The sequence below is a fragment of the Epinephelus lanceolatus genome, chromosome 2 (genome assembly GCF_041903045.1).
Source record: "Epinephelus lanceolatus isolate andai-2023 chromosome 2, ASM4190304v1, whole genome shotgun sequence".
Lineage (NCBI taxonomy): Eukaryota > Metazoa > Chordata > Actinopteri > Perciformes > Serranidae > Epinephelus > Epinephelus lanceolatus.
Window position 1 is genome coordinate 14,195,660 of NC_135735.1, and position 12,340 is coordinate 14,207,999.

Genomic DNA, 12,340 nt, shown 5'->3' on the forward strand with positions numbered 1-12,340 from the left:
CAAGGCCCTTGCTATATATATATATATATATATATATATATATATACAGTACAGGCCAAAAGTTTGGACACACCTTCTCATTCAATGCGTTTTCTTTATTTTCATGACTATTTACATTGTAGATTCTCACTGAAGGCATCAAAACTATGAATGAACACTTGTGGAGTTATGTACTTAACAAAAAAAGGTGAAATAACTGAAAACATGTTTTATATTCTAGTTTCTTCAAAATAGCCACCCTTTGCTCTGATTACTGCTTTGCACACTCTTGGCATTCTCTCCATGAGCTTCAAGAGGTAGTCACCTGAAATGGTTTCCCAACAGTCTTGAAGGAGTTCCCAGAGGTGTTTAGCACTTGTTGGCCCCTTTGCCTTCACTCTGCGGTCCAGCTCACCCCAAACCATCTCGATTGGGTTCAGGTCCGGTGACTGTGGAGGCCAGGTCATCTGCCGCAGCACTCCATCACTCTCCTTCTTGGTCAAATAGCCCTTACACAGCCTGGAGGTGTGTTTGGGGTCATTGTCCTGTTGAAAAATAAATGACCGTCCAACTAAACGCAAACCGGATGGGATGGCATGTCGCTGCAGGATGCTGTGGTAGCCATGCTGGTTCAGTGTGCCTTCAATTTTGAATAAATCCCCAACAGTGTCACCAGCAAAACACCCCCACACCATCACACCTCCTCCTCCATGCTTCACAGTGGGAACCAGGCATGTGGAATCCATCCGTTCACCTTTTCTGCGTCTCACAAAGACACGGCGGTTGGAACCAAAGATCTCAAATTTGGACTCATCAGACCAAAGCACAGATTTCCACTGGTCTAATGTCCATTCCTTGTGTTTCTTGGCCCAAACAAATCTCTTCTGCTTGTTGCCTCTCCTTAGCAGTGGTTTCCTAGCAGCTATTTGACCATGAAGGCCTGATTGGCGCAGTCTCCTCTTAACAGTTGTTCTAGAGATGGGTCTGCTGCTAGAACTCTGTGTGGCATTCATCTGGTCTCTGATCTGAGCTGCTGTTAACTTGCGATTTCTGAGGCTGGTGACTTGGATGAACTTATCCTCAGAAGCAGAGGTGACTCTTGGTCTTCCTTTCCTGGGTCGGTCCTCATGTGTGCCAGTTTCGTTGTAGCGCTTGATGGTTTTTGCGACTCCACTTGGGGACACATTTAAAGTTTTTGCAATTTTCCGGACTGACTGACCTTCATTTCTTAAAGTAATGATGGCCACTCGTTTTTCTTTAGTTAGCTGATTGGTTCTTGCCATAATATGAATTTTAACAGTTGTCCAATAGGGCTGTCGGCTGTGTATTAACCTGACTTCTGCACAACACAACTGATGGTCCCAACCCCATTGATAAAGCAAGAAATTCCACTAATTAACCCTGATAAGGCACACCTGTGAAGTGGAAACCATTTCAGGTGACTACCTCTTGAAGCTCATGGAGAGAATGCCAAGAGTGTGCAAAGCAGTAATCAGAGCAAAGGGTGGCTATTTTGAAGAAACTAGAATATAAAACATGTTTTCAGTTATTTCACCTTTTTTTGTTAAGTACATAACTCCACATGTGTTCATTCATAGTTTTGATGCCTTCAGTGAGAATCTACAATGTAAATAGTCATGAAAATAAAGAAAACGCATTGAATGAGAAGGTGTGTCCAAACTTTTGGCCTGTACTGTATATATATAAAAGTATAATTATAAGGCTACGAAAACCAAACGAATTTTATTTTATAGTGATTATACACTTATATAAACATATGAATGGGTAGAATATTCAGATTCAGATTCAGATTTGACAATAAACCATGCCAAATATTACACACTGGCCCTTTAAGTAACAAAAGTATTTTGGTTCAGGAAAGACTGTGATTTTGGTTAAATGTTAATAAAAAGTAATTACAAAAATGTTGGCATCAATTGGAGTGAATACTTTATTGACAGTTTACCTATTTTGGTGGAAATTAAACTAAAATTTATTGTCAGTGAACATTTTGCTGATTTGTTCAGTATCAACATTTTTGCGACCTATGTACATTAATTAGCAACATTTCCTTATTATGTTAAAAGGAATTGTAATTCACTTGGCGTTACGTATCCCTCAGAAAGTATTTGCTGTTTCAAATTATATGTATATAAACATAATCTCTAAGAGACAGGGTTGTCATTAGTAAAGACATGGTCTCTGAATTACTGTAAACTTCCCTGTAAAACAGGGAAGTTTGTCTTTTCATATGTTTGTCTTTTCATATGTTCTTATTTTTTTTAAATTATGAGAATTATGACATTAAATTATATAAACACTTAATTTACGTGACACATGTTTTATTACAATTATTCTTAGGTATCCATGTAAGTTTACTTGGGTGTTTGCAACAATTTCAGGTTATATTGTTATTGTTTTAATCCTTTCTTTGTGCTTAAGTTTTCTCTCCAATCTCATATGTAAGTACTGTAATGTAGTATAGACAAATGCATTGTTGCATACCCTGACCTGTAAAATTATGTTCTTAACAACTATTTTGCTATAGCAAATATTTTTGTAAGAAACAAATGCATTATGTTTTTATTTAATTAACATAATAAGGAAACATTTATGTTGAATGTATCTGCACAACATTCAACGTACAATATTTTCACTCCCGGCAACCAAAGCAGGATTCACATTTTTATGGTCACGTTAAAGCAACTCAACATTAGATTAAGGTTAGAATAGGATCGTAGTCTTGGTATTTGGCAAAGCAAATGAGTAATAATTAAACATAGCTAACATTAAAGACTTCAATGTGCTGTGTAAGATTAAGTTATATAAATGTCATATTTTGGCAAAACCCTCGGGGAAATTTGGGGATTTGAGGGAGACACTCTACAAAATCAGAGAGTATTATCTTAAAGCTGTAATAAGATGGTTTTAAAGCTATATATTTCTAATAAAACGACTCTAATGGCGTTCAAGAAGCTCAGTAATGCTTTGTTTATATAGTGAACTTGTATCAGCTCCAGCGTGAGTGGTTATGGGAGTGACTGTTAAGAGTAGAAATAAGTCCATTTAACTGTCAGCTTGGCTACAAGCAGCAAAAACATTAACTAATGGTGTGTTTCAACTGCACGCAGTGTGTGTAAATGTTTCATGACTAATTAAAAAGTTCAGAGATGGACATTGTGAAACATGACAGGCAATAATTATGATTGCTTAGTTCATAAACCATTCCACAAGCTGCACGTCAGTCACTTTCCATGACCTTTCCCAGTTTCAAGACGAGAACTATTTTGAGGAAACCATCAGGTGAGTTGGAAGAAAGAGCTCTTTGGGTGATCTAAGGGGTTAAACAGGAGTCGAAGAGTCTCTTGGCTGCTATTCAAGAGGCGAGCAGCTTCAGGCGGTGCTGGTCGCGGCTCACAGCAGCTGAAAGAGAAGGCTGTCTCCAACGCCTCCCCCCCTCCTGTGTCTCTGTCTCCATATAATTACACTATGGCTGACAGACATGGTGCTTAAAGTAACAAAACAAAGACGGGCTGGAAAATAAACAGCACCTCAGTCATTCAGTGGAAGGGCGAGCCTGAAATGTGTACATTGCTGAGTTTTATACTAATAGTTTAGCGGAGAGGGGAAATAGTTTACAGTGAAAGCAAAGCGAAGTCCTTGGAAACCATAAAGGTGACAGTCAGACATCCTGTTACTCATTTCCATAAATTAATGAGGCAACAAGAAGCTCGACCACAGCTGGTATTATCGTTTCATTTGCAGTGACACCAGTGAGTCATGTCTTTTTAATTTGCACTTTACAGTGATTTCATGCTTAAATTTCAAAAACAAAACTGTGTGTGTGTGTGTGTGTATGTGTGTGTTTGCAAACAGATGTATACAAGTTTGTTTGTGTTTGGATGGGGTTGAGAAAGGGGCAGAAAAAAACAAAGAATTAGAGAGATGGAGGGAGTGCAACCTGACATTTTTTGACACATATTTTGAAATTGAAAATGTAGCTATGGTGGAAAAAAAAGTCTCTGGCCAGTGGTGTGAGGTAGTTATGATGAGCCCAAGTGCATGCTATTATGATGGGCCCTGGTGCGCCCTAGTTACTAGTTATGACGCACGCACATCACGTCTTACTGCTGCTTTTATGTTATACCCACTTGCAGATGTGCGCAGCTTGTCAGTCTAGAGAGATTTTTCACCTAAACTAGCTGCTGTAAATCGTATTGTTTCGTTATGTGATTAAAGACAGATTTAATATCGGACACCATCAACATACATATAACCCCTCAATCATCATTACATATCTGTATATGACAAAAACTACAAAAGAAAATGTGAAATTAATAGTTTAATAGTTTTTTGTAGTTTATGTAGAAGAAGCTTAGACTTTATAGATTGATACTATTTTACAAAAACAGAATACAAAGATGGAGATGGGTTTGCCTTTTTGAGGGCATGTATATTTCCAGGTGGCAATCGGGCCCCTCCACCCCACAGGCCTGTGCTACCACACTGTCTGCACTGTCTATAGCTACGCCCTTGTCTCTGGCACTAAATGGAAACTCACTGTCATCTTATTATACCTGACAATTTAAATATGATCAGTGCTCAGCAATGATTATGTATATTTTCAAATTCTATTTCAGGTATAGGTATTTTGTGATGTGTTTTATGTCAAAGAACAAAATGTTAAAGTCTCTTTAGCTTGTGTTAACTACAGACCTTATTTCAGGCATCTAACCAAAAACTCATTCAAAAAACCCACTGACTTTAAGTCGAGGGAACTGGGAGTGCTAAAACACTAACTCAATTCTGGGTTTTAATACTTGTTCCTGCAGCACTGTGTTTGCTGGTTACAGCCCCAGATTTATTTGACCATTCACTCTCATAGCAACAAAAAATAAAAAGTAGATTTTTAGCTGCTGATCTGATAAAGATTAAAGATCTGGCAAAGTTTAGCGGGCATTTGCGATTCATTTCTTTACATTTAAAGCAGACTGGCTCAAAACATCTGAAAGCTTGAACCCAAAAGCACAACTCACAGACAGGTAGATAATCTGGCAAAGACAGAATGGAGATGGACCAGTATATATATATATATGCTGCTAGATTCATCAAGGAAATGAGGAGCAGGTGAGGAAGTGGGCAGAGATGGTCAGGTGATGCAGGCAGGCATATATATTCTTGCAGTAAAGCAATCAAACAAATCAGCAGAGAAATCAAAGTTAAACTATCTCTTAGTTTGAGCCCTGACAGTGTGAGTGTGATTTGTGCTGTATACAGATGGTGATGTACCAAAGGTCCAAACCTCTTTTTTCAAAAACTCTGGGAAAATGGAGACAGGATACAGGCAGTAGAAAAATCACAGATGTAATTAATACAATTAAGGATGGCTAGATCAGTTCAGCTGCTTCTGTTTCAGGTTCCTGGTGTTGTGCATGCAACTGAACCATCAATAATGTTAATAGTAACACCTGTTTTGTCTGCTGTGACACTTAAAATGCCTGTTGTGATAAAAAAAAAAAAAAAAATCCAGAATAAAGTCTTATTCCAAAATCCCAAATTTTGACTGCAGCTTCACATAACATTTAGCAAGCTCAGTTATCAAGACGATGAACAATTTTCTGATGAAAAACGCCACAAAATCAACTTTATTCCAATAATTATTATCTGAACCAGACTTGATCATGTTTCTGGCTAACCAGCATGGCATCACCGCAGCCTTTTCATCATTTGTCTTGTCTTTGTTTTATTGAAAGGACCCGAGTTACTTAAATTCTTTAAATTATAATCTTCTTGCCAGCCAAAATGACACTTACCTTTTCCTAAGGTTGGATCAAACTATGAAAGATAAAAGTAAACCCAGTGCAGAAGGACTGGACAATAGAGCCTAACACAAACTAAACCATTTACCATTTACACAAACCATTTCTGTCATACAGAGAAAAGAGCAGACAGGCACATTGATTTCATGGAAAATATAATTTTAATATTTAAACTGGGCACAGAAGAAATGCTTCTAAGAGTGAAGTAACTGAAAACCTATAACCTTATTAAGGAACTGAACTGAGGCTACAATAAGTTTGCACCTGTATCACTCTAAGATAAATTTATTTTGATGTGTTTATCAATATTAAAATGACTGATCCGATTGAATTGAGGTGTCTTTAACAGCTCTGACCTCTGTGTCACGGGATGTTAACTCTTCACTCACTGATGGTTCTGCAAACACCCTCCATATTTACAGGACAATTACTTAAAACTGTGAGTTGACCCTTGACAAATTTGTTTGTTGCTTAGATATGATTAAATTTCAGCATTTTCCACTTCAACAATCCTGGACTATACAGTCAGGTCCATAATTATTTGGACAATGATACAGTTGTTGTCATTTTGGCTCTGTACACCACCACAATGGGTTTTAAATGAAACAATGAATACCTGCTTAAAGTGCAGACTCTCAGCTTTCATTTAAGGCTTTTTTCAAAAATGTAGTATGAACCGTGTAGGAATGACAACCATTTCTTCACACAGTCCCCCGCCTTTAAGGGCTCATAAGTATTTGGACAAACTAACATAATCATCAATTAAACAGTCAGTTTTAATACTTGGTTGCAAATCCTTGACTGCCAAAACTGAGGGCAAAACACCCAAAACACAAGCAGGAAGTGCAGACGGCTGCAGTAAAGGGCTGGCAGAGCATCACCAGGGAAGAAACCCAGCATCTGATGATGCCTATGTGTCCAACACTTCAGGCAGTCATTGACTGTAAAGGATTTGCAACCAAGTATTAAAACTGACTGTTTAATTGATGATTATGTTAGTTTGTCCAAATACTTATGAGCCCTTAAAGGCGGGGGACTGTGTGAAGAAATGGTTGTAATTCCTACACGGTTCATACTACATTTTTGAAAAAAGCCTTAAATGAAAGCTGAGAGTCTGCACTTTAAGCAGGTATTCATTGTTTCATTTAAAACCCATTGTGGTGGTGTACAGAGCCAAAATGACGACAACTGTATCATTGTCCAAATAATTATGGACCTGACTGTATGTAACAAACATCAGTAATATGTGTGGATGTCGTCATTTATTAAACACTAGGTTACACAGTAGGTGCCAGTTGTTTATTTATATGTTTATTGACTACTTAGGAGCTATCTGTCACCGTCTTTCTTTGGTAGTGAGGATGACATTAATAAACACTGATGTGCAATCAGCAACAAGACAGTGAGGAGATGTCTGAGCTGTCTGCGGTTTCACACAAGAGGCCTCGCTAACAGCGGAGCTATCGATCCACATGCACTCTGAGCAGCAAAGTGACAAAACACCGTCAAGATGATGATGATGGTGCGATGAGGGGAGATGAGTGTGGATTTTGAGGTTGGAGTGTTTTCACTTGTGCTGCTTCAGATGTCTGCTCTTGGGGGAAAAATCAGAGCTGAATTATCACCTTAAAACATTTCTTATTATTAATGGATTGATTTATTTTGTTAAGTGTTTTAATTGTTGTCTTGTTTTACTTAAGGTGCTTTACTCAAAATTTAAAAGAACACTATTGATTTATTGTTAGTTGTTGTGTTAACTATAAGGCAGTCTTTTTTTAATAACACTGAATAAACAGAATTGATGAGTTGGTAACACTGGTAAAAGAAATTACTTGTCATTAATATGTTTTAAGAAGTTAAAGGTCTAGTGTGTAGGATTTAGTGGCATATAGCAGCTGATTTTGTAGATTGCAACCAAATGAAACTTCTCCCGTGTACCCAGCGTGTGAGCAGGCTCAGACTGGCCATTGGGCAATTCTTTCAAATGCCAGATGGGCCGGCCCACCTTGCAGGCCGCAAGACTACCACTGACAATGTTGGAAGAATAACTGTAGTGGAAAAAATAGAGAAAAGAAAGACCTGCCACCTGCGAACCACTTGGTGTTGGAACAGCCCATCTGATAAAGGGTTACACACTCCCAAAATTGTCAGTAGCCTACCTGTAAGATAGGTGCAGTGGTACCAGCCGTCATCATCTTCCTCACCCCTTCAAGTGGATCGTTATGTAGTGTCAGAGGTTAAGCAGGAGAGGTCACATGGGAAATAATTGAAATCAAGACATAATGAGCGTGAGTAAGTGGAATGAAAATACAAACTAGATGCACAAAGGAACAAAAAAAGGAAAAGGTGGAGCAGATAAGGTCGGAGACAAAAAGAAAAATGTACCCGAGGCTGATACTGCAAAGTGTTTCTAACATTAGCAGCAGTGATGACAAAAACAACAGTCTGCTGGCGGCACCAAATGAAGAGGAGGAAAGAATAAAAAAAAAGCTAAAATGTGAATGGCCCTTTTAGAGCCAGAGTTTGGTTTGTCCGTTCTGGGCTTCTGTCAAAGAACATGGTGGTGCAACAGGATGATTTCCATGGACAATGCTAATCACGGCACCACTGTGCCTACATACCAGACAAAATTAAGTAATTACAATTACATATTAAGTAAACTTAACAAGGATCCAGATACAAAGTAAACATACCTTCAAACTGATATTTACTTACCTTTTTGTTGGCAGTCAGTTTCCTAATATTTCTGAAAGAACAACTTAACACCCTGTTTGCTGACTTCAAGTAGTTGTCTTTGCAAACAGGCATTAAAGATAAATTATGCAGAATTGTCAGTTAAATATGTTAACACGCTCACCAGCAAAAGGGAAAGTAAAAGCCAACCACAGATTCACTCTCATTTGGCGTTTTGCCTCGTTATATTTCTGTTTTTCATTGCTGTAACTCTTGGGTGTTGTTTGCTGTCTGGCACCTGGTCGCTACCTTTTTATAAGCTCTGGCACCTGAGTGCTGTGGTAGTACACGCCCATAAACGTACCAAACACAGAAAATAAGAAGAAAAATAAGAAACTACAGGCAGAGGGCAGAGTCTCTGCAGAAAAATTCACTTCTAGTGGGTCATAAGTGATGATTGGGAAAATTTAATTCAGTATGAGTCTTGTTTTTTTAAGGAAAATCCTGCATAGTTAATCATTAAACTTTCAACCTTGAGTCATGTTCAAATGGCCTGAAAAACATATTTGTTTTCCTATGTTGTTAATGTTTTGACCCCTCAGATTCAAGTTCTAACCCTTTCCAGCGCCCTCAACCCACAGGTTGGGAACCACTGCTTTAAAACATGCAGTTAAGAATGGTCAGTAAAAATATAAAGCATAAATGATCTGCACTCAAGGAGCTAAAACTTGTAAACACTCTTCAAATGATCAGTCATCTTGTTTGTTGCAAAAACAGAAAACGTCTTCCATTAATTACCCATCCCTGATGTATTCATTAACATAATTATAACATCATAATCTGGACAGGGATAATTATACGGTGAAGGGGTGGAGCTGGAGAGCCAGCGGCAGAATTAGCTCGTTTTTTCTTCAGTTCACAGTGAGGTCAGCGCACACCGCAGCCCTGAAGACAAGGGCCAAAAACCCTCCTCGCTCCTCGCTCGCTGCCTGGGATCCGTTTCATCGTCTCCATGACTCTGAATCCTGACAAAGGAAAACAATTAAGACAGGAGACTGGGCAGGGGTGTTTTCAGATGAGAAAACCAAAAAAGAGATGGAAGAGAAACATGGTAAGTTTTTTGGACAAGTCTTGCCAGCAGCAACTCTCCCACCCTGATCGCTCCTCTGAATCCTTCCATTGTATCCTAACCACAAATCCCACACTTTGCCTGGAAAAGCAGACAGGAGACTTGACTGAAATATACATTGGAATTTTTTGGGGGGGTGTATGGGAATGAGCTTTTATGAAATGTTTTATCCAGTTCTGGATGTTGTTATATATAAACAAGAGTTTAAAAGCAAGAAACTGTACTTTTTGTGTGCATACTGCAACACCAGAGAGATTTTTGAATGCTGCAGTGCTTCATTTTTCCTCAGGAGTGCTGCGACTTTGTAATCAACCCCTCTTTACTTTTACAGCTAAAGTTAATTACAGGTTTCAGCAAGCAGCCTGCAGAGGTTCAGGGTCAAAACAAAAATGCCTGAGCTGAGCGAGGTGCTGCCGCCACTTCTTGAGCACTCGTTTCTAGAAAGGTTATCGCTTTTTCATCTCACTGTTCTTGCTCTTCAGCCCAAATATGAGTTTCCATAAATAATTGTGTTGTTGAGAGAGTCAAACAGGATGCCATTACGCTATAAACACAGAACTTTCTCCTACCAGAGTGGGTTTGGGCCTGAGTGCCCTGCTGTGGTTTGTTGTGTAATCTCTCAGTTATGCACTTTATTTTCTTACCACTGGCACTGTGACGCCTTTCAGTGTTTTCCATCGCCACTGGTCCCTTTTTTAATGCCAGGGAGACAGTTAAAACTTGATGATGATTTATGCAGTTTGAACACATTTAAAAAAGCATGTACTGCATGTGTAATGAAACATTTTGCAGACACAAATGACAAAACATTTGGACATGAACATTCATTTTTGACCTTCGGGAACAATGCAATCAAAATTAATCTACACTCAAAGGTCCACTTACTTGCTTTTCAGAACTTTTAATTGCAATGGCTCAGGGGTTATTACATGACCCATTGCAAGGTTTTACTTGACAAAAGAGGTGTTTTGATAATATCACCACAACACTAGATGTGTGAGGCTGAGTTGTGCTTTAAATATATTATAATGTAATATTTAATTACATTCTTTTATTTACTTTGTGATAGGAGTGATTGTGAGCTGTGCACATACTTTAAAGGGGACCTATAATACATGTCCTTATTTTTTGTCATATATATGTAGTGTTACAATGAAGGATGTTCATATCAAACCTGGCCAGAGTTTCAAATAATAATAATAAAGGTTAAGTATGTAAAAATAATCCATGTGAGCAAAAACCTCAGGCTTCAGACACTTCCGAATACTGACGACAAGATTACGTCAGATCATGACAGATTTCTTCATATGGTAATCTGCTGCAGGAACACTGCTGTTATTATGTAGCCTACTCTGCTACATGAAGCTACATGCTAACGTCAAGGAACCATGTAACGCTGGTTGCTGATGTTGTCATTTACCTGCTGACACGTCTAGTTGTGAAGATTCAGATTTAGAATCTTTATTTGGTAATTTCTTCACAGTAGAAAGTGCTGCTATAATCTGTTACAGGCCTTCCCTGGCTGCACTGATGATGTGGACAGACACCAAGAGAGCAGATATGCAATTATGACTGCTGGGTGATACATTTAGTGATGTTGACCAATGTCAAGTCTCTATTTGCGTCAAGACAATACATGCACAACAGCATGCACTGGGGCCCGTCTGAGTAGATAAGGTCGTCTGATTCAGTGATCTCTTTTAAATCTCTTCTAAAAACACATTTTTACCGAAAAGCCTTTTTTGATTTTATCTGAGTTGTGTCATTTATTGTTTTCATGCATTGGAATTGTATACTTTATGTTTTAGTTGTTCTGTAAAGCACTTTGTAACATATATTTTGAAAAGTGCTATATAAATAAAGGTTATTATTATTATTATTATTATTATTATTATCATTATTATTATTATTATTATTAACTTCCTTAGCCACTGACCAGGAGTTACACCAGATAACCTCCATTTTGCTTTGTCTCACTACTGAAAATAAGACTTGCAGTTGCTGTGTTTCCTTCACTATGACAGAGTGACGATGGCAGTGTTGCAGCGGAGATTGCTGTGTTAGATACGTGATACTGAAAAGGATTCTTCAACTCCCTTAATATCTCGTTTTCACAGTCAACAATCTCCAGTTGGAAACTTTTGAGACGTAGTTGAAAAATCCAAAAAACTACAAAATGGACCTTTGACCTTAAAATATACATTTTACCATCATTGATGTTGGAATTGTGTCATTTAACAAGCAGTAAAATGGAAATAAACAAATATCTGAACATTATTTTGCTTTAGTGGTGGGTATTTAGTTTTAATCAAATGATATTTGTCCCCAAAAAGCGCTAATAAATGGACGTTAGTAGCTCAGTCCATAGGGACTTGGGTTGGGAACCAGAGGGTCACCTGTTCAAGTCCCCGTCCGGACCAAAATATGGAACGTAGACTGGTAGCTGGAGAGGTGCCAGTTCACCTGCCGAGGTGCCCCTGAGCAAGGCACCGAACCCCCCAACCGCTCAGAGCGCCTGTCACGGGCAGCCCACTCTGCCCATCTCTCCACTTAGTGCATGTATAGGTCCAGTTTGTGCATGTGTGTGTTCGGACCTGTGTGTAATTGACAAACAGAGTGAAAAACTGAATTTCCCTTCGGGGATTAATAAAGTATATAAAATTTAAAAAAAAACATTAAAATTAAAAAAGTTAGCTCCGCTCCTTTCACTTCACTTGCTGTTTATCAGACAGCAAGTCTG